Source organism: Pristiophorus japonicus, chromosome 15, assembly GCF_044704955.1.
Source record: "Pristiophorus japonicus isolate sPriJap1 chromosome 15, sPriJap1.hap1, whole genome shotgun sequence".
Lineage (NCBI taxonomy): Eukaryota > Metazoa > Chordata > Chondrichthyes > Pristiophoridae > Pristiophorus > Pristiophorus japonicus.
Genome location: NC_091991.1, coordinates 104,828,332 through 104,852,434, shown reverse-complemented (window position 1 = coordinate 104,852,434; position 24,103 = coordinate 104,828,332). Strand labels below are relative to the sequence as shown.

The window sequence follows — 24,103 nt, the reverse complement described above, 5'->3', positions numbered from 1 at the left end:
CATGCGCGTCCATTCTCCCGCGATTTCGGGGTCAAGGGTGACCCACGCATGTGCAGACAACAGAAGGACAGCACTTGTCAGTTGGAAGCTGCAGAGGTTAGTGGGAGAGGAGCTGTGAGGGTGGCGTTAGTTTTTTGGAGTATTCTTCAGTATTTTCAGAATTATAAATTATAAAAAAATATAATTAATCATATAAGTAATGATAATTAAAATAATAATATCTGAAAAATAATAATTTATACACATCAGTATGCAAAGAATGAAGAATCAAGCCATGCAAGTGGAGAGGGCGTTCGGTGGGAGGAAAAGGGCCACTCGTTTCTCGGAGGAAGCCCAGGAGGCATTGGTGGATGAAGGGGAGACGAGTTGGCATCAGCTAACACGGGCTGGGCGAGGTAAACCGCACCATTTGTCTATCAGCGCTTATGGCGAGAAATCGCTGAGGCGGTGTCCTCTGTAGCACCCATGATGCGGGGGGCCGAACCAGTGCCGCAAACGGTGGAATGACATCGTTGGGTCTGCGAGAGTAAGTACTGACTTTCATCATGCATTGACGATTTACTCTTGAATAGTGACACGTTTTATGATGTTATAAAGCTTGGTGTCATTTTTATTTCCCATCATTGATCTCATTATGTATTCATCATGCAACATTTGCAACAAAACTTAAATCGTGCAGTTGTTGACGAAAAGACTGGGGGACGGTTAATTGGGGATGTGTACCAATGTATTGTGTATGGATGTATGTGTGTGCTCGGTATTAGTAGCTGTCAAATTAGTTCACACATTTTTTCTCACCTTTGCAGAAGAAACTAGCCGGCAATAGGGCAGAGCTCCGCAAAACGGGCGGTGGTCCACCCAACACTATTCCTCTCACGGCCCTGGAGCAACGCGATGCAGCCCTAACGGGAGCGTATGATCGCACTGCCACGTGTGTTGGTGCCCAACCAGTTCTCCCCGAGGGTAAGTCTGCATAATCCCTGGACTGTACTGTGGTCATGTAATTCAATGTTATGGCAATATATTGTAGAATGTAATGTAATAGTGGGACCAAGAAATGTTGTTAGTTCTGACATGATTTTTTGTTTGATCACACTGTGCCACTTGGAAAACAAACTGTTTGGAACTCAAGTTTTGTTATATCATGTGTTTTCTCTATCCTTTGCATATAATACTTTGATGTAATGATTCTCAGTAAAAAAATGTTTGTTCTCCACATAAGCTTGCATAACGTGAATTGCTCTGATGTTACCTCTGACCCCACCTCTCCCCTGCCGCCAACCATTAATGTTCTGTTTTTACAGTTGCACAGGTGGAGCCGCCTGCTCCTCCCAGAGAGGAGTCATTGCAGGGGAGACAAAATCTACAGATGGTGGTGGATGAGACAGAGGAGATGGTGCTGGAGGAGCTGCAGGAGAACACTCCTCAAAGTGTTGTAACCCTGTTGTTGCAGGAGGAGGGAGGGGTGGTGGGAATTTAAGGGTCGTTTCTACCTGCGGCCACCAGTTCCTCGTCGGAATCCAACTTTCTTGGATTCCAATCCGAAGAAGCGGGACCAAGCGGACTGCAGCGGCGCACACTGACCCCCGTGGTGAATCCGCGGTGACTGATCCGCCAAAGTGGGAACGCTGCGCGTGAGGCAGATACGAACCTGGACATGGTGGGACTGTCCAGGATGAGCATCGACTTGATTCGAGAGCTCCTCCAGGCCATTGCTGGGTTGTCCACAAACATCACGGCTTTAGCAGTCCATCAATCAGAGGATATGGTGGAGCTGATTGCCACGGTGAGGGAGAACACCCAGACCGCCAATGCAATGCGGCAATCGACAGTTGTGGGATATGGCACTGCACCCCAAGGTGCCATACCACCAATGGTGACAGCTCCTGATCGTCGGGAGGAACCAGTTTCTTCCGTATATGAAGATGGGTCCTTAGCATCTCCATCTTCTCCAGAACGCCCAAACATAGCGCTGCCATTCTCGCTCCCCCTCCCCCCCCCCCCACCCCCTCAGTAGTCACGCTCGAGGTGCTCTGCTGATGCAGAACCTTATGGTCCTGACATGGGCAGGGCCAGGGCTATTGTTAGCGGGAGGAGGAGGAAGAGATCAGGGCCAAGGGTTGGGGGGGATTGGGGAGGAAAGGCGTTGGGAAAGGTGGCCGCAGGTAGAATTGTGGGAGGGTGCAGGGTCTTTATAATGTTTGTTGTTGTGAAAATTTTTATTCATCAAAAATATGTTATTTTATTACATTGTTAACATTTTTAAAAATTACTACTTTTATATAAAATTTTATTCAACTATACCGTTATTGTACTGTGTCTCACTCACTTCTTGGGAAGGGGAAAATATATTCCATTTGACAACTTTTAGGAAAGACAACTTTAAATGTGTGATTGAGGGTGTCCCTTGTAAATTCAGAACTTATCCGGGACGGCCCAGACCCAACTGACTGGGGTTTTCTTGAGTCTTACATAGAAACATAGAAAATAGGTGCAGGAGTAGGCCATTTGGCCCTTCTAGCCTGCACCGCCATTCAATGAGTTCATGGCTGAACATGCAACTTCAGTACCCCATTCCTGCTTTCTCGCCATACCCCTTGATCCCCCTAGTAGTAAGGACTACATCTAACTCCTTTTTGAATATATCTAGTGACTTGGCCTCAACAACTTTCTGTGGTAGAGAATTCCACAGGTTCACCACTCTGGGTGAAGAAGTTTCTCTTCATCTCGGTCCAAAACCCCTTATCCTTAGACTGTGACCCCTGGTTCTGGACTTCCCCAACATTGGGAACATTCTTCCTGCATCTAACCTGTTTAAACCCGTCAGAATTTTAAACGTTTCTATGAAATCCCCTCTCATTCTTCTGAACTCCAGTGAATACAAGCCCAGTTGAACCAGTCTTTCTTGATATGTCAGTCCCGCCATCCCGGGAATCAGTCTGGTGAACCTTCGCTGCACTCCCTCAATAGCAAGAATGTTCTTCCTCAAGTTAGGGGACCAAAACTGTACACAATACTCCAGGTGTAGCCTCACCAAGGCCCTGTACAACTGTAGTAACACCTCCCTGCCCCTGACTCAAATCCCCTTGCTATGAAGGCCAACATGCCATTTGCCGCCTTAACCGCCTGCTGAACCTGCATGCCAACCTTCAATGACTGATGTACCATGACACCCAGGTCTCGTTGCACCTCCCCTTTTCCTAATCTGTCACCATTCAGATAATAGTCTGTCTCTGTTTTTACAAGCAAAGTGGATAACCTCACATTTATCCACATTATACTTCATCTGCCATGCATTTGCCCACTCACCTAACCTATCCAAGTCACTCTGCAGCCTCATAGCATCCTCCTCGCAACTCACACTGCCACCCAACTTAGTGTCATCCGCAAATTTGGAGATACTACATTTAATCCCCTCATCTAAATTATTAATGTACAATGTAAACAGCTGGGGCCCCAGCACAGAACCTTGCGGCACCCCACTAGTCACTGCCTGCCATTCTGAAAAGTACCCATTTTTGCTTCCTGTCTGCCAACCAGTTCTCAATCCACGTCAGCACACTACCCCCAATCCCATGTGCTTTAACTTTGCACATTAATCTCTTGTGTGGGACCTTGTCAAAAGCCTTCTGAAAGTCCAAATACACCACACCAACTGGTTCTCCCTTGTCCACTCTATTGGAAACATCCTCAATAAATTCCAGAAGATTTGTCAAGCATGATTTCCCTTTCACAAATCCATGCTGACTTGGACCTATCATGTCAACTCTTCCCAAATGTCCATCATTTTACCCACTATCAACGTCAGGCTGACCGGTCTATAATTCCCTGTTTTCTCTCTCCCTCCTTTTTTAAAAAGTGGGATTACATTGGCTACCCTCCACTCCATAGGAACTGATCCAGAGTCTATGGAATGTTGGAAAATGACTGTCAATGCATCCGCTATTTCCAAGGCCACCTCCTTAAGTACTCTGGGATGCAGATCATCAGGCCCTGGGGATTTATCGACCTTCAATCCCATCAATTTCCCCAACACAATTTCCTGACTAATAAGGACTTCCCTCAGTTCCTCCTTCTTACTAAACCCTCTGACCCCTTTTATGTCTGGAAGGTTGTTTGTGTCCTCCTTAGTGAATACCGAACCAGAGTACTTGTTCAATTGGTCTGCCATTTCTTTGTTCCCCGTTTGACTTCCCCTGATTCTGACTGCAGGGGACCTACGTTTGTCTTTACTAAGCTTTTTCTCTTTACTTATCTAGAGAAGCTTTTGCAGTCCGTTTGAATGTTCCCTGCAAGCTTCCTCTCGTACTCCATTTTCCCTGCCCTAATCAAACCCTTTGCCCTCCTCTGCTGAGTTCTAAATTTCTCCCAGTCCCCGGGTTCGCTGCTATTTCTGGCCAATTTGTATGCCACTTCCTTGGCTTTTAATACTATTCCTGATTTTCTTTGATAGCCACGGTTGAGCCACCTTCCCTTTTTTATTTTTACGCCAGATAGGGATGTACAATTGTTGTAGTTCATCCATGCGGTCTCTAAATGTCTGTCATTGCCCATCCACTGTCAACCCCTTAAGTATCATTCACCAATTTAACCTAGCCAATTCACGCCACATACCTTGTGAACATCACGTAACTGGGTCAGCCCCTCACAATGCAACAGCTCCAGCAACCTGTGAGCATTCTCACTGAGGCATACATTACAATGTGACGCCTGCTACAGCTGGATGGCCACACTGTCAAGCCGCATGGAGAATGGTTACTTGCACGTACATCATCATCATAGGCAGTCCCTCGGAATCGAGGAAGACTTGCTTCCACTCCTGAAGTGAGTTCTTTGGTGGCTAAACAGTCCAATACGAGAGCCACAGACTCTGTCACAGGTGGGATAGATAGTCGTTGAGGGAAAGGGTGGATGGGACAGGTTTGCCGCACGCTCCTTCCGCTGCCTGCACTTGATTTCTGCATGCTCTCGGCGTTGAGACTTAAGGTGCTCAGCACCCTGTCGGATACACTTCCTCCACTTAGGGCGGTCTTGGGCCAGGGACTCCTAGGTGTCAGTGGGGATGTTGCACTTTATCAGGGAGGCTTTGAGAGAGTCCTTGTAGTGTTTCCGCTGCCCACCTGGGGCTCGCTTACCGTGAAGGAACACCGAATAGAGCACTTGCTTTGGGAGTCTCGTGTCTGCCATGCGGACTATGTGGCCTACCCAGTGGAGCTGATTGAGTGTGGTCAGTGCTTCAACGTTGGGGATGTTGGCCTGAATGAGGATGCTGATGTTGGTGCGCCTGTCCTCCCAGGGGATTTGTAGGATCTTGCGGAGACATCGTTGGTGATATTTCTCTAGAAGCTTGAGGTGTCTACTGAGCCATACAGGAGGACAGTTATTACTACAGCCCTGTAGACCATGAGCTTGGTGGCAGTTTTGAGGGCCTGGTCTTCAAACACTCTTTTCCTCAGGCAGCCGAAGGCTGCACTGGCGCACTGCAGGCGGTGTTGGATCTTGTTGTCAGTGCCTGCTTTTATTGATAGGAGGCTCCTGAGATATGGGAAGTGGTCCACGTTGTCCAGGGCCACGCTATAGATCTTGATGACTGGGGGGGGCAGTGCTGTGTGGCAAGGACAAACCGGTGGAGGACCTTTGTCTTACTGATGTTTAGTGTAAGGCCCATGCTTTCGTACACCTCAGTAAATACGTCGACTATGTCCTGGAGTGCAGCCTCTGTATGTGCGCAGACGCAGGCGTCATTGGCGTACTGTACCTTGACGACAGAGGTTGGGGTGGTCTTGGACCCGGCCAGGAGATGGCGCAGGCTAAACAGCTTCCTACTGGTTCTGTAGTTTAGTTCCACTCCAGCGGGGAGCTTGTTGACTGTGAGGTGGAGCATGGCAGTGAGGAAGATTGAGAAGAGGGTTGAGGTGATGACACAGCCCTGTTTGACCCCGGTCCGGACATGGATTGGTTCTGTGATGAATCTATTGGTAAGGATTACGGCCTGCATGTTGTAGTAGAGCAGGCAGAGGATGGTGACGAAGTTTTGGGGGCATCCGAAACGGAGGACACTCCATAGACCCTCGCGATTGACAGTGTCAAAGGCCTTTGTAAGGTTGAAGAAGGCCATGTATAAGGACTGGTGCTGTTCCCTGCATTTTTCCTGTAAAAATCATGTCCGTTGTGCCCCGTAGGGGATGAAATCCGCACTGCGAAATCCAGGAGGAGCTACTCCACCACGGGAAGAAGTTGGTTGAGGAGGTCTAGCGACAACTTTCCCAGTGGCTGATAGCAGGAAGAATCCTCTGTAGTTGTCGCAGCCGGACTTGTCCCCTTTTTTAAAGATAGTCACGATTACAGCATCTCTGAGATCTCCCGGCATGCTCTCCTCCCTCCAGGTTAGAGAGATGAGGTTGTGTATTCGCGCCAGCAGTGCCTCTCCGCCATACTTCAATGCCTCAGCAGGGATTCCATCCGCACCCATAGCCTTGTTGTTTTTAAGCTGTCTTATGGTTTTTTCCTACCTCGTGCAGTGTTGAGGTTTTACTGAGGTGGTGGCAGGTAGCATGCTGCGAGATGGAGTCGAGAACACTTGAGTCAAAGGCCGAGTCTCGATTGAGGAGATCTTCGAAGTGCTCCTTCCAGCGGGCCCTGACTGCCTCGGTGTCCTTGATGAGTGTTTCCCCATTCTTGGCCAGCAGTGGGGTGGGGCCTTGGGTGTTTGGACCGTAGGTGGCCTTGACTACAATGAAGAATCCTCGCACATCATGGTTATTGGCCAGCTGCTGTATCTCCTGTACTTTCTCCATCCACCATCTGTTCTTTAGGTCCCGGGTTTTTTGTTGGACCTCAGCCTTAAGCTGTCTATAATGCTGCTTTGCTGCTCCCGTGTTGGGTTGTTGTTTAAGGCTCAGAAATGCCCTGCGCTTGTGATCTATTAGCTTGTGGATCTCCTGATCATTCTCATCAAACCAGTCCTGGTGTTTCCTGGTTGAGTAACCGAGCGTCTCTTTGCAGGCACTGGTTATGGAGGCCTGGAAGGCAGACCAAGTGCTGTGGGCATTCTGCATCTCGGGGCATGGCACGCCAGGTTAGCAGTGATGGAACGGATTAGGAGGTGGTCCGTCCAGCAGTCATCTGCTCCTGTCATGGCGCGGGTGATGCACACATCCTTGTGATCCCTGGCTTGGACAATGACATAGTCGAGCAGGTGCCAGTGCAAGAGCGAGGGTGTTGCCATGATGCCTTGTATTTGTCCCTCTGGCGGAACAAGGTGTTGGTGATGACAAGTTCGTGCTCGAGACATTTTGTCAGGAGTAGGGTACCACTGGAGTTGGCTTTCCCTAACCCCTCTCTGCCAATCACGCCCCCTCAGAGGGCTTGCATGTACACCCACTGACTGACTCCCTTCTCCTCCCCACCCCCCCGCCTCCGGTCATTATGTACACACAATGTCATGTATGTAACCTTCATGTAACTGTAACCTTCATGTAACAATACTGCATACTGTATACACCTAAGAAATGCACACCTTGACCACGGGGTGAACTTGTGGGAGACATTCCTCACCTGGTCATCCAGGTATATATAGGGAGGTCCCACGCAGGGTCATCACTTCTTGGTCCTGTGAATAAAGGTTCAAGTCACAGAGTGACCTTGTCTGCAGAATGTGCCTCATGTGAATTTATAGTAGTGTGTAAGGACACTACACACAGTGACTTGGATGAGGCCCCATTGTGAGGACACAACCCTTTCCCGCTCCGTGTAAGACAGTGAGCCTCTTTCTACTGTGAGTTAATTCAATGCCTGGTGTGTGTCTGAGACAATGAGCCTCTTTGAATACCCGTTAGAATACGAGAACTTTTTTATTGCACAATCCAATCATTTCCCAACGATTTTACAGGTCACAATCCATGATGGGCTTCCTAATACAATATTTGCACATTAAGTGTCAATCAGCTAACACAGAACCAATTTATAGCAGAAACTCAGCATGTATGTCAGCCTACTGAAGAAAAGGTTCTCCCAATCACATTCAAATGATACAAACGTTCATTTTCTTGATAGAATCACTTCAGTATAGTAGTGCTGGTCTTGTTGTCGAAACCTCACATATCTGTTAATATGTACAGCACATATTACATTTGCATCAACAATGGCTTTTCTTCATTATCCACCATCTTCTGGGCCACTGTGAAGCTGCAGCAAAATGGAGGGAGTGATGTCGCTGGGCCCAAGTCAGGTAAGTCCTCCAGCAATGGGCAGTATCCAGAGCAGCGTTAACGGGCGGCAGGGGCCTTAAGAAACACATTTTAATGGAATTTCGAGCTGGGAGGGAATTTTCTGACTTTTGGATCTCCAAAGTGGGCGGGTGCTTTGCAGCAACGCAGGCGGTAATGGTCGGCCCAAATTACCGCCGTGCTAATCGCGGGCGGTAATTTCCATTTTCAATTGAAACGGGTGGTAACTGGGCGTTTTGAAAGGAAACGCTAGCCCATAGAATTTACAGCACAGAAATAGGCCAACTGGTCCATCCTGGAGTTTACACTCAACATGAGCCTCCTCCCACCTCATCATCCAACCCCATCAGCCTATTCTATTCTTTTCTCCATCATGTATTTATCCATCTTTCCTTTAAATTCATCTGTGCTATTCGCCTCAACCACTCCCTGTGGTAGTGAGTTCCATATTCTCATCATTCTCTGGGTAAAGAAATTCCTTCTGAATTCCATATTGGATTTATTGGTGACTGTCTTATATTGATGGCCTTTATATTATGACATTATTTATCAGAATAAATCAGCTACAAGTTCCCGCTGGTGAGGGAGGCCAGGTACTTGTGTATTGTTTCGGTCTATTTCCTTATTTAAATCTTTTCACCCTCACTTGTTACTGTGGAATGGAGTTTCCCATCCAAGAAGTACAGTCCATACCAACTAACGGGCATGGGAACATTGAGCATTGTTGAAATGCCAATTAGTTGTCCTTGTATTCCAATGGGGAAAACTGCTTGGTTACAATACCCAAGATGGGATTATATTTTATGGGCACAGACTCTTGTTAGTCTGTTACTGCTGAACCATTATTGGGTTAGTGGCTCCATATACCAATAAGAAAATCAGTGGCTAAATTTGCATGAAGTATCCAGATGTCGTGACTTTGAGCTAATCAGATTTATCATGCAATATGGCAACTGTGATAGTTTGAGATGGGTTTTTTTAAGTGTTGGGGGGGGGGGGCTCTTTGAGGGCTGAATCGCCGCCGGAATTGTGTCAGGGTGGAAGTTTTGCCGACTATTCTGACCCCACTGTGACCCCGAGCCATTTAGCTGGGTCAGGTTCAATTTAGTTTACAGAGTGGATTCCTGGCATGTTATCTTTGGTCTTGAAGGGGAATGGGAATAACATGGTGCTTTGGCACATTCACAGTGGGCGGGGGAGGGGGGGTGGTTAGAAGCCCCCTCAATAATCCACCTTGAAATATCTGAATTGGCTCCAGCAGCCAAGGAACAGGCAAATGGAAGCATTGGTAGAGGACACAGTGGCCAACATCGCCCAGCCCACAGCCAATATAAGTCCGTCCTTCCTTCCGACTACCATGGTCCTGATACCACCTCATTTCTGGTCTTCCTTCCATTCGTGGTTGCCCGGCCATCATGCTGCCATTTCCAGGCAGTGGGGTGGTCAATGGATGGCCTGCCAACATTTAAACCATGGGGGGGGGGCAAAGGAAAGAGCTGGCAGGCCAACTGCACAAGCGGAATTTTGGCAGCAGACGATTCTCTGCCCCAAGGACCACCTCTTTTCTCAATCACCCATTGGCTGTTATTTGTACTTTGTATTCATTGGCGTTATCCTTTGCCACAGCATGCCATTTCTCCAAATCACTTGCCAATTAGGTGTGACATACATATTGGCTGGGGTGCAACGGCCATCACACGTTAAAAAATCCACACACAGACATCTTCCACCCTCCAAGATGTAGTTCGGGATCCGGAATATTAGGTCCTTCATTGAAACACCTGTGAACTCATTCCTTTTTGGCGTGAAAACAAGTCATCCTCGTTTCAAGGGACTGCCTATAATGATGACTTTCTTAATGTTTACTGAATGTAGATTGTCCCTCAAAATTTTTCACTGTGACACATTGATGAAATTTCATCTTTTACTCTCATGTTCATAGAATCATCGAAATTTACAACATGGAAGGAGGCCATTTCGGCCCATCATGTCCGTGCCGGCCGACCAAGAGCTATCCAGCCTAATCCCACTTTCTAGCTCTTGGTCCGTAGCCCTGTAGGTTACGTCACTTCAAGTGCACATCCAAGTATCTTTTAAATGGGGTGAGGGTTTCTGCCTCTACCACCCTTTCAGGAAGTGAGTTCCAGACCCCCACCACCCTCTGGGTGAAAATATTTCCCATCAAATCTCCTCTAAACCTCCCCCCAATTACTTTAAATCTATGCCCCTCTGCTAAAGGAAACCGGTCCTTCCTATCCACTATATCCAAGCCCCTCATAATTTTATACACCTCAATCAGGTCTCCACTCAGCCTCCTCTGTTCCAAAGAAAACAAACCCAACCTATCCAATCTTTCCTCATAGCTAAAATTCTCCAGTCCAGGCAACATCCTCGTAAATCTCCTTTGCACCCTCGCTAGTGCAATCACATCTTTCCTGTAATGTGGTGACCAGAACTGCACGCAGTACTCCAGCTGTGGCCTAACTAGTGTTTTAAACAGTTCAAGCATAACCTCCTTGCTCTTGTATTCCATGCCTCGACTAATAAAGGCAAGTATTCCGTATGCATTCTTAACCACCTCATCTACCTGGCCTGCTACCTTCAGGGATCTGTGGACCTGCACTCCAAGGTCCCTTTGTTCCTCTACACGTTTCAGTGTCCTACCATTTAATGTGTATTCCCTTTCCTTGTTAGCCCTCCCCAAATGCATTACCTCACACTTCTCCGGATTAAATTCCATTTGCCCCTGTTCTGCCCACCTGACCAGTTCATTGATATCTTCCTGCAGTCCGTAGCTTTCTTCTTCATTATCAACCACACAGCCGATTTTAATATAATCTGCAAACTTCTTAATTATATCCTCTACATTCAAATCTAAGTCATTGATGTATACCACAAAAGGCAAGGGACCCAGTACTGAGCCCTGTGAAACCCCACTGAAAACAGCCTTCCAGTCACAAAAACACCCATCAACCATTACCCTTTGCTTCCTGCCTCTGAGCCAATTTTGGATCCAACTTGCCACTTTGCCCTGTATCCCATGGGCTTTTACTTTCGTGACCAGTCTGACATGTGGGACCTTATCAAAAGCTTTGCTAAAATCCATATACACTACATTGTACGCACTACCCTCATAGACCCTCATTGTTACCTCCTCAAAAAATTCAATCAAGTTAGTCAGACATGACCTTTCTTTAACAAATCCATGCTGACTGTCCTTGATTAATCCATGTCTTTCTAAATGAAGATTTATCCTGTCCCTCAGAATTTTCTGCAATAATTTTCACACCACTGATGTTCGGCTGACTGGCCTGTAATTACTCAGTCTATCCCTTTCTCCCTTTTTAAACAAAGGTACAATGTTACCAGTCCTCCGGTCCTCTGGCACCACACCTGTAGCCAGAGAGGATTGAAAAATGATGGTCAGAGCCTCTGCTATCTCCTCTTTTGCTTCTCTGAACAGCCTGGGATACATTTCATCCGGACCTGGGGATTTATCCACTTTTAAAGCTGCTAAATCCCTTAATACCTTATCTCTCACTATATTTATTTTATCTAATATTTCACACTCGTCCTCCCTAATTGCAATGTCTGCATCGTCCCTCTTTTGTGAAAACAGGCACAAAGTATTCATTTAGAACCATACCCACGTCTTCCGCCTCCACACACAGATTAATCTTTGTGGTCTCTAATAGGCCCCACTCTTTCTTTAGTCTTCTGGTCTTCAGATAATTCTGGAGCCATAAAGTGCTTGGAATACTTGTATTATAATAAACCGTGGCAGTGTAATATGGACATACGACTGTATTCCAGCTCTCGCCATCAGCATACATAACAGACCTTGCACAATTGCTAGGCAGCGGTGGCAGTAACAATCTGGGAGAGCAACAGGAAATTGACAAATGTTTTTCAATTTGAAGGACATTAACAAAAGGCAATTACTCTTTCCTTTACTGACTGCATCAGCAATGCATTTACAAGTTTAACAGCGGGAGACTTTTCCACTGAATAATTGGCAGGACCGTTAAAGTGTTTCCTGTGTAGAGTAGTTGCTAAGTGTCAAACAAAAAATCTCTAGCTTGTTCTGTGATTGGGAAGCTCCTGTCACTCCAACATTGCGGAGGATTTGCGTGACAAAAAGATCACCTCATCTCCATTTAAATAAACAGGATAGTATGGACCTTTCACAGTTGTATAGTTGGGATGCAGTGTTAGTATTGATATTACAATGAATATGATAGGATCACTCACCCACATTACACGTGCTGTCATTAGGTTAACCTGTGCAGACTCGTATGTGGTACATAAGAAATAGGAGCAGGAGTAGGCCATTTGGCCCCTCGATCCTGTTCCACCATTCAATAAGATCATGGATGATCTGATCATGGACTCAGCTCCACTTCCCCGCCCACTCCCCATAACTCTTTACTCCCTTAGCCCGTTCTTGATCTTTGCAGCGTGACAGTTGCAGGAAAAATGCAGGGAGCAGCACCAGCCCTTATACATGGCCTTCTTCGACCTTACAAAGGCCATTGACATTGTCAACCGCGAGGGTCCATGGAGCGTCCTCCTCCGTTTCGGATGCCCCCAAAAGTTCGTCACCATCCTCCTCTTGCTCTACAATGACATGCAAGCTGTGATCCTTACCATGGATCCATTACAGACTCAATCCATGTCCGGACCGGGGTCAAGCAGGGCTGCTTCATCTCCTCGCTGCCATGCTCCACCTCACAGTCAACAAGCTCCCCGCTGGAGTGGAACTAAACTACAGAACCAGTGGGAAGCTGTTCAACCTTCGCCGTCTCCAGGCCAGGTCCAAGATCACCCCAACCTCTGTCAACGAGCTGCAGTACACGGACGACGCCTGCATCTGCGCACATTCAGAGGCTGAACTCCAAGACATAGGCAATGTATTTACTGAGGTGTACAAAAGCATAGGCCTTACACTAAACATTCGTAAGACAAAGGTCCTCCACCAGCCTGTCCTTGCTGTACAGCACTGCCCCCCAGTCATCAAGATCCACGGTGCAGCCCTAGACAACGTGGACCACTTCCCATACCTCGGGAGCCTCTTATCAATAAAAGCAGGCATTGATGAGGAGATTCAACACCGCCTCCAGCGCAGCCTTTGACCACCTGAGGAAAAGAGTGTTTGAAGACAAGGTCCTCAAATCTACCACCAAGCTCATGGTCTACAGGGCTGTAGTAATACCCACCCTCCTGTATGGCTCAGAGACATGGATCATAGACACCTCAAGTCGCTGGAGAAATACCACCAACGATGCCTCCACAAGATCCTACAAATCCCCTGGGAGGACAGATGCACCAACGTTAGCGTGGTCATCCAGGCCAACATCCCCAGCATCGAAGCACTGACCACACTTGATCAGCTCCGCTGGGCAGGCCACATTGTTCGCATGCGTGACACGAGACTCCCAAAGCAAGTGCTCTACTCGCCAAAGGTACGAGCCAAAGGTGGGTAGCAGAAACGTTACAGGGACAGCTTCAAAGCCTCCCTGATAAAGTGCAACATCCCCACCGACACCTGGGAGTCCCTGGCCAAAGACTGCCCTAAGTGGAGGAAGTGCATCCAGGAGGGCACTGAGCGCCTCGAGTCTCATCGCTGAGTGCATACAGAAAACATGCAGGCAGCGGAAAGAGCGTGTGGCAAACCTGTCCCATCCACCCTTTCCCTCAATGACTGTCTGTCCCATCTGTGGCAGGGACTGTGGCTCTTGTATTGGTCTGTTCAGTCACCTAAGAACTCATCCTAAGCAAGTCTTCCTCGATTCTGAGAGACTGCCTATGATGACTCCCTTATCGCTCAAATATCTGTCTATCTCCACCTTAAATATATTCAATGACCCAGCCTCCACAGCTCTCTGGGGCAGAGAACTCCATAGATTTACAACCCTCTGAGAGAAGAAATGTCTCCTCATCTCAGTTTTAAATGGGCGGCCCCTTATTCTACGACTATGGGCTAGAACCTCCACTTTTGAGCTTCACGCTCAGAAATGGGCGTTATTTCCGGCGTGCATGGTAAAAAAGGGTTTTCAGATCGTCAGCTTCTCGTCCATTGTCAATACACCTAATTTACATTTTTGAAAATGGGCGTTACCGTGAGCGATCTCAAATGGGTGGTAGCGTTAAATCTTTTTGACCTTCTGCCATAAAGTGTGGCCGTCTCTAACAACGGCATGGCAACGCTCGATTCCCGTGATTCTGGAGGTCAAGGGTCACCATGACATGCGCAGAAGAGGAGACAGAGAGAGAGGGAGCTCAGAGGGGCTGGGTGTGGTGTGGCTGCTTTGGGAGGAAGGAGGGAGATTTTAGAGCTTCACAGCAAGTAGCCAAACAAAAAGTAGCTGTTACCAGCCACATAATTGACTGAATTTGCCCTATAATGGAAGGAGAGGAGGAGGCATCACAGCACGCTGTGGAGACTGACGCTGGAGAGAGCAGTGAGGTGGGAGAGGAGCACATTGGAGGCCTCGAAAGAGCCAGGAGGTTCTCGGACGAGGCAACTGCCTCCCTCCTGCAGGAGGTCGAGTTACACTGGGGTGATTTGACACAGGGAGGATGTGGGAAGCCCACCCCAAAGGCCTACCAGAGGATATGGACAGAGATAGTAGAGGTGCGTGAGGGCAACCCAGTGCCGCAAACGATGGAACGACCTTGTGGGATCCGCAAGATTAGGTATTACTTTGATTTACATGTACTTATGTATTTATATCATTTGATTTGTAACGGTCTTGAGTGACTATCAGCAGATGTGAGGTCTTGCACTTTTACCGCGAATGTTTTACTCAAAGCCTGTGGTCACGGTGTACGTCTTTAGGTAAAGAATGATAATAATCATAATAATAATGATTATATCTGTTGGTTATGTGTTGTATCAGTCTCTGTGACAGTACCTAGCAATGATATCATGCAATGATCTCATGCTATGTCGTCCTGTCACCTTTTACAGAAGAAGCTATCGACGATGAAGTCCATGCAGAGGCGAACGGGTGGGGGGACCACCAGTCCCCAGCGACATCACTGAGATGGAGGAGCGGGTGCTCGCACTCGTGGGGAAGCACCCCCAGACAGCCACGGAAGCATCGGCAGACCCTGAAGTGAGGCCACGTGAGTAAAGCTTACACCATTGCGTGATGTAAAGTCAATAGATCCCACACCAACTCATATCATAACAATCATATATGATAGATGATCTCTAAAAGTGGCATAGAAATAATGCTGGCCTAATGAAAATCATTGCAATGCACAATGTGTTGATGATGATAAAATCATTGCAGACATCACATTTTGAGAGTGGTGGTGCTTTTGTTGTGCATATGCTGTGTGTAGCGCTGGACTCACCTTGTCACGCGAGCACCCCCTTCTCCTCTAACAACCTCATTTGTGTCTTGCAGCGCAGCCCCAGGCAAGGCCACAGAGGCCAGAAGGTGGGGGCACGGGGCAGGAGTCGGCAGATGATCCTACTACATCTGGTGCTGAGGACCTCCGATTGTCGCCCGTCAATTCGCTGACAGATGAGAGTGCAGACTTCGAAGAACCTGCATCGCCATGCTCCAGAACCCATTCCACCTGTTATTGGCTGTGATACTTATAATTTCAGACCAATGTTGGTATTAAACTTTTGTTATTGAATATAACCATGTTGCGCATTGTCTCAGATCGCTAGACAGTTACACACCGGTGATTCCTTACCGTGAAAAGGTTAAATACAACTTACCATCAATCAACGTAAACTTTAACTGGCACCAAGGTGATGGGCACCATTGATGTCTGAGCTGCACACAGCAGTGTGTCAGCAGTGTCACTCACATCAGTGCTCTTTCAGGCAAATCTTTCCGATATCAGCTCCTCACGTAAGAGTGGGATTTAACAAATGCCAGCCACACCACTGCCGTTCGTCCCGGTTAGTTCCACGTTTTGTGGGCGGTTTTTTGAGCGGGCGATATTCTGAGCGATATGTGTGCGAGGTGGTGAAATTGAAGATGGGCGACCTCCATGGCCGCTAGTTTGGGTAAATATGCTCGTTACGACAAAAAACAGTTGCCGGGCGTTATTATTGAATCTCGGCGTTAATTCCATTCGGAAAGTAACGCTGGGCAATATTATGAGCATTGAATTCGCCCATTCTGCTGATTCTGCCCCAAAAAAGTGGGCGGGCGGTGATATTTTTTCTCAGCGTTAAGCCCATTGGAAAAATAACGCTCACCGATAAGTCTCCTAAAAAAGCCCGTCAGTTTCCATTTTGTGCCAGAATGGGCGATATCTGGGCGTTATACGTCATTTCAGCGGTAAAAGGTGCGTTAAGTTGGCGTTAAACATGCAAAAAAAGTGGAAGTTCTAGCCCCATGTCCCCTAGTTTTAGTTTCCCCGATGAGTGGAAATATCGTCTCTGCATCCACCTTGTCGAGCCCCCTCATTATCATATATTTCAATCAGATCACCTCTCATTCTTCTGAACTCCAATGTGTATCGGCCCAACCTACTCAACCTATCCTCATAAGTCAACCCCCTCATCTCCGAAATCAACCAAGTGAATCTTCTCTGAACTGCCTCCAATGCCAGTATATCCTTCCTTAAATATGGAGACCGAAACTGTACGTGGTATTCCAGGTGTGGCCTCACCAATACCCAGTACAGTTGTAGCAGGACTTCTCTACTTTTATACTCCATCTCCCTTGCAATAAAGGCCAACATTCCATTTGCCTTCCTGATTACTTGCTGTACCTACATACTAACCTTTTGTGTTTCATGTACAAGGACCCCCAGGTCCCTCTGTACTGCAGCACTTTGCAATTTTACTCCATTTAAATTATAATTTGCTTTTCTATTATTTCTGCCAAAGTGGATAACCTCACATTTTCCCACATTATACTCAAATCTACCAAATTTTTGCCCACTCACTTAGCCGGTCTATATCCCTTTGCAGATTTTTTGTGTACTCCTCACAAATTGCTTTCCCACCCATCTTTGTATCATCAGCAAACTTGGCTACATTACACTCAGTCCATTCATCCAAGTCATTAATATAGATTGTAAATAGCTGAGGACCCAGCACCGATCCCTACGGCACCCTACTAGACATTGTTTGCCAACCGGAAAATGACCCATTTATCCCGACTCTCTGTTTTCTGTTAGTTAGCCAATCCTCTATCCATATATTACTCCCAACCCCGTGAGCTTTTATTTTGTGCAGTAACCTCTTATGTGGCACCTTATCGAATGCCTTCTGGAAATCCAAATACACCACATCCACTGGTTCCCCCTTATCCACCCGGCTCGTTACATCCTCAAAGAACTTCAGCAAAGTTGTCAAACATGATTTCCCTTTCATAAAACCATGCTGACTCTGCTTAATTGAATCATGCTTTTCCAAATGTCCTGCTACTGCTTCCTTAATAATGGACTCCAGCATTTTCCCAACGACAGATGTTGGGCTAACTGGTCTATAGTTTCCTGCTTTTTGTCTGCCTCCTTTTTTAAATAAGGGCGTTACATTTGCGGTTTTCCAATCTGCTGGGAGCTCCCCAGAATCCAGGGAATTTTGGTAGATTACAACCAATGCATCCATTATCTCTGAAGCCACTTCTCTTAAGACCCTGGGATGCAAGCCATCAGGTTTAGGGGACTTATCCGCTTTTAGTCCCATTATTTTACCGAGTATCACTTCATTAGTGATAGTGATTGTATTAAGTTCCTCTCTACCTATAGCCCCTTGATTATCCACTATTGGGATGTTTTTAGTGTCTTCTACCGTGAAGATTGATACAAAATATTTGTTCGATGTCTCTGCCATTTTCCTGTTCTCCAATATTAATTCCACAGTCTCATCCTCCAGGGAACCAACATTTACTTTAGCCACTCTTTTCCTTTTTATGTACCTCTAGAAACTCTGACTATCTGTTTTTATATTTTATGCTATTTTACTTTCATAATCTATCTTCCCTCTTTTAATCATATTTTTAGTCGCTCTCTGCTGGCTTTTAAAAGTTTCCCAATTCTCTGGCCTCCCACTAGTCTTAGCCACATTGTATCACTTTGTTATCAATTTGATACCATCCCTTATTTCCTTAGGTGGCCACGGATGGTTATCCCTTCTCTTACAGTCTTTCCTTCTCATTGGGATATATTTTTGTTGCTAGTTATGAAATATCTCCTTAAATCACTGCCACTGTTCATCAACCGTCCCACACTTTATTCTATTTTCCCAGTCTACTTCAGCCAACTCTGCCCTCATACCTTTGTAGGCTCCTTTATTTAAGCTTAGGACACTGGTTTGAGAACCAATTTTCGTTCCCTCCAACTGAATTTGAAATTCAACCATATTATGGTCACTTCATTCATTCCTAGAGGATCTTTTACTATGAGATCATTTATTAATCCTGCTTCATTAAACTATACTAGATCTAAGATAGCCTGCTCTTTGGCTGGTTCCACAAGGAAATTATCCCGGATACACTCTATGAACTCCTCCTCAAAGCTACCCTGGCCAATTTGATTTGTCCAATCAATATGAAGATTAAAATCGGCCATGATTATTGCCGTTCCTTTTTTACAAGCCTCCATTATTTCTTGATTTACACTCCGTCCAACAGTGTAGCTACTGTTAGGGGGCCTATAGACTACGCCCACCAGCGACTTTTTCCCTTTATTATTCCTTATCTACACCCAAATTGATTCAACATCTTGATCCTCTGAGCCAATATCGTTTCTCAATGGTGCATTGAGCCCATCCTTTATTAACAGTGATGTCCCACCTCCGTTTCCTTTCTGTCTGTCCTTCCGAATTGTCAAATACCTCTGAATATTTAATTCCCAGTCCTGGTCACCTTGCAACCACGTCTCTGTAATGGCTATCCGATCATACCCATTTGTATTTATTTGTGCTGTCAACTCATCTATGTGCAGTTAGACAAAGAACTTTTAAATTTGTTTTCTTACCCTTTTTTCCTGCTCGTTTCCTCTGTCCTTCAAACTCACTTTCTACATTTTTGCTTTCTAATTCCAGCTTTACTCCATTCCCTACTGAATCAATTCTCAGGTTCCCATCCCCCTGCCAAGCTAGCTTAAACCCTCCCCAACAGCACTAGCAACCCTACCCCCCCACCCCCACGAGGATATTGGTCCCGGCTCTGTTGAAGTGCAACCCGACCGGCTTGTATAGGTCCCACCTCCCCCAGAAGCGGTCGCAATGCCTCAGGTAATTAAAGCCCTCCCTCCTGCACCATCTCTCCAGCCACACATTCATCTGCTCTATCCTCCTAGTTCTGTACTCACTCTAACCAGTGCTGTTTCACTTTTATTATCATTATTACTTATTTTTGTCTTGCAAAACTCTGCTGGCCATATCCTAACTCGCACCAAATCCCGTTCACCCATCACACCCCCCACCCATCATCCCCCCACCCTTGTGCTCGCTGACTTGCATTGGTTCCCAATTGACTATACCTTGCTTTTTAAATTCTCATCCTTGTTTTCAAATCCTCCACAGCCTCATCCCTCTCTATTTCCTGTAACTTCCTCCAGCCCTATAGCACTCCAAGATCTCTGCACTCCTCCAATTCTGGCCTCTTGAGCATCCCCGATTATAATTGCTCCACTATTGGCAGCTGTACCTTCAACTGCCTAGGACCTAAGTTTTGAAATTCCCTGCCTAAACCTCTCTACCTCTCCTCCTTTAATACACTCCTTAAAACCTATCTCTTTGACCAAGCTTTAGGGCACCTGTCCTATTATCTCCTTTTGTGTCAAATTTTGTTTGATAATCGCTCCTGTGACGTGCCTTGGGACGTTTTACTATGTTAAAGGTGTAAGCTGTTTTATATATATATATATATCCATGTGTACATAGAGGAACACATCCGACATGGCTCAGTGCCAGCACCTTCCCCTCCAGTCATACAGTCCTGGGTTCAAGTCCGCGCTCAATGACTTGAGTAACTAACAAAGCACCACTGGAGGTGCTGTTTTTTGGATCGGATATTAAACTAAGTCTGCCCTCTCAGAATAGAATCATAAAATGGCTACAGCACAGAAGGAGGCCATTCTGCCCGTCAAGCTTGTGCCAGCTCTCTGCAAGAGCACTTCTGCTAGTCCCACTCCCCCGCTCTTTCACCGTAGCCCAGCATAAAAAAATTTCCTTCAGGTACTTATCCAATTCCCTTTTGAAAGCCACGATTGAGTCTGCCTCCACCATCCTCTCGGGCAATGTATTGGATATATGGCAATATCTGAATTCTCTCAATGTATGGTCCACCCAACATAAATCTCAACCGACATGACTAAAACAGATTATCTGGTCATTTGCTGTTTTGTTGGACCTTGCAGTATGTAAATTGGATACTGTGTTTACATTACACATCAAAACTATTTCATTAGCTATGAGACTCTGGGATGTCCTGAGGTTGTGAAAGGCGCTACATAAATACAAGTTCTTCCCTGTAAAATACATGCAACTGTGCACTTTATGTAGCAACATATTAGGGTACAGATAACATGTGTTTACCGAGAGTGGTTAGAATGTGGAATGCGGTACCACATGGAATAGTTGAGATGCATAGCTGAGATGCATTTAAGGGGAAATGAGATAAGTACATGAGGGAGAAAGGAATAGAAGGATGTGTTGATGGGATTCGATGAAGTGTGGAGCATAAACACTGACACGGACCTGTTGTGCTGAATGGCTGCTTTCTGTGCTGTAAATACTATGTAAACTGCACACACCTATATATTTTATGTATCAGCTTATGAGGATGTTTTAAAGTTAAAAAGTTTGTGAAATGTAAGAACTGAAAGTCCTTTGGCTGTAACGAAGGTTTAGTGTGTTGAAGTGATGTAAACTTACTTAGTAATCCAACAATAGCTTCTTTTTGGCTAAAGAAAATGTGCTTTCTCCCTCAGGTTTTTCCCTTCCCTTCTACGGATGCTGACTGATGTTAGAGTCAACGTCATGGCCAACAGCTGCCCTCCCAGACCTCCCCTCCAATGGCCATTCTTCAGTTATGTGGCGAGACTAGAGAAGTTGGGGCTGCTCTCTTTAGAGCAGAGAAGGTTATGGGGAGATTTAATAGGTGTTCAAAATTATGAGCAGTTTTGATAGAGTAAATAAGGAGAAACTGTTTCCAGTGTCAGGAGGGTTGGTAATCAAAGGGCACAGGTTAAAGATAATCGGCAAAATGACCAGAGGGGAGATGAGGAGAATGTTTTTATGCAGCGAGTTGTGTGATCTGGAACACGCTGCCTGAAAGGGCGGTGGGAGCAGATTCAATCGTAACTTTTCAAACGGGAATTGACATATACTTAAAAAGGAAAATAAAATGACAGGGTGATGGGTAAAGAGCAAGGGAGTGGGACTCATTAGATCGTGTAATGTATGCACCTGTGAGTAGAGCTGTTGAGTTCAGCCCGACTGCCTGCCTCTCTTCCGCGGTTACATTTGAGCCAGAGTGTCCCTGGAGATGGAGCACACGGTGTCTACCGGTACGCTCGCGGCCTTCCCCGAGAGGTGGGTGCCGGAGGGACTGGAGTGCATCATCACCCCCGGGAACAGGATTTTAATTTGATTTGTTAAAGTTCCCATGTTAATTTGGATTTATGGGTTCTAGTGCTGTTTTAAAAAAAAAGGGGTACTTGATTTAAACATTCTTACAAAAATAGTTGTGGAGCTGTTGAATTGTGAGTGGCTTAGTCAGTCACGTGATGTTCACAAGACTCAATAAAACCCCAATACAAAATCAAATTACAGCAGATGCTGGAATCTGAAATAAAAACAGAAAATGCTGGAAATCTCAGCAGGTCAGGCAGCATCTGTGGCACACAAAAAGCTAGTACAAATAGTCACTGTGTTAAGTCGGAGCCGGAGACAGTTGCTGAGGAAAGCGAGTTTTGACAGATACTTGATCACAGTCTGCTCTTTTATTTTTCTCTCTCTTCTACCATTCACACCCCATCTAGACTCATCTTTTATTTCCTAGCTTGTGCCATTACCAAGTCATTTTTGCCCATCATCCCTTTTGTCTCTTAAATCTCTCCTGCCTTCCACCCGATCACAGACCTCCCCTTTTGTTCTTCCCTCCCCTCCTCCTTTCAGTGCCCCAGCACTTCCTTAAGAATCTGTTACATCTCAAACTTTTCCAGCTGTGACGAAGGGTCACAGACCCGAAACGTTAACTCTGCTTCTCTCCACAGATGCTGCCTGACCTGAGATTTTCCGTTTTTATTTCAATAAAACCCCAGCCAGTTGGGTTCGGGGTATTCACGATGAGGCAGGTGGTTTTGAGCCTGGTGGATGAACCGGTAATGTGTACTGTGATTGTTAAACCTTTGTTAAAAAACCAACTCGTTCTTAATAGCAATGTGTTGCTATGAATTCTTAAGCAAAGAACCCATGAAGCAAATACATTACAGATCGCTCTTTCAAAGTGGCCGCCACAGGCACGATGGGCCAAATGGTCTCCTCCTGTGCTGTAAGATCCTATGTTTGAATCTCTAGGGTGGCAAACTATTGAGTTATGGGGACCTCTCTACTGAGCTCAATCCTGTCCTCGCCCATCCAATTGCCACCCAGTGTCATCATAGGCAGTCCCTCAGTGAGCACAGAGCTGTGTGAATCTGCTGAACAGTGTGGCAATGGGACTGTGGTGAGAGTGGAATCTTGGTGCAGGGGTGCTAAATAATTTAAACCAAGGGGCAACGGTAAATATATAAATAATCTGAGTAATTAATTAAGGGGATACAATTAAAAGTAACTGAGCAGACTCATACCCGGGATGGCAGGACTGACATATCAAGAAAGACTGGATCAACTGGGCTTTTATTCACTGGAGTTCAGAAGAATGTGAGGGGATCTCATAGAAAAGTTTAAAATTCTGATGGGTTTAGACAGGGTAGATGCAGGAAGAATGTTCCCAATGTTGGGAAAGTCCAGAACCAGGGGTCACAGTCTAAGGATAAGGGGTAAGCCATTTAGGACCGAGATGAAGAGAAACTTCTTCACCCAGAGAGTGGTGAACCTGTGGAATTCTCTACCACAGAAAGTTGTTGAGGCCAATTCACTAAATATATTCAAAAAGGAGTTAGATGAAGTCCTTACTACTAGGGGGATCAAGGGGTATGGTGAGAAAGCAGGAATGGGGTGCTGAAGTTGCATGTTCAGCCATGAACTCATTGAATGGCAGTGCAGGCTCGAAGGGCAGAATGGCCCACTCCTGCACTTATTTTCTATGTTTCTAATCGAGGAAGACTTGCTTCCACTCTAAAAATGAGTCCTTAGGTGACTGAACAGTCCAATACGAGAGCCACAGACTCTGTCACAGGTGGGACAGACAGTGGTTGAAGGAAAGGGTGGGTGGGGAGTCTGGTTTGTCGCACACTCCTTCCGCTGCCTGTGCTTGGTTTCTGCATGCTCTCGGTGACGTGACTCGAGGTGCTCAGCGCCCTCCCGGATGCTCTTCCTCCACTTTGGGTAGTCTTTGACCAGGGACTCCTAGATGTCGGTGGGGATGTTGCACTTTATCAGGGAGGCTTTGAGGATGTCCCTGTAACGTTTCCTCTGCCCACCCTTGGCCCGTTTGCCGTGAAGGAGTTCCGAGTAGAGTGCTTGCTTTGGGAGTCTCGTGTCTGGCATGCGGACAATGTGGTCTGCCCAGCAGAGCTGATCAAGTGTGGTCAGTGCTTCAATGCTGGGTATGTTGGCCTGGTCGAGGACGCTAATGTTGGTGAGTCTGTCCTCCCAGGGGATTTGCAGGATCTTGCAGAGACATCGTTGGTGCAGTCACTGCATTAGCCATCGGCGGAGGGAACTCTGCCTGCTTTCACCCTCTCAGCCCAGCTCACGGAGGCCAATTTGAGCATCCCTA

General features: G+C 46.4%; 1 long non-coding RNA gene across 1 annotated transcript; it reads left to right on the top strand.

Moving 5' to 3' along the window:
• The first annotated feature begins 105 nt into the window (after positions 1-105).
• Positions 106-23,193, top strand: LOC139280939 (uncharacterized). The gene is made up of 5 exons (XR_011596795.1): positions 106-526; positions 807-963; positions 15,199-15,356; positions 15,644-15,855; positions 21,147-23,193. It is a non-coding gene; the product is annotated as an uncharacterized lncRNA (long non-coding RNA).
• Positions 23,194-24,103: the final 910 nt, after the last annotated feature.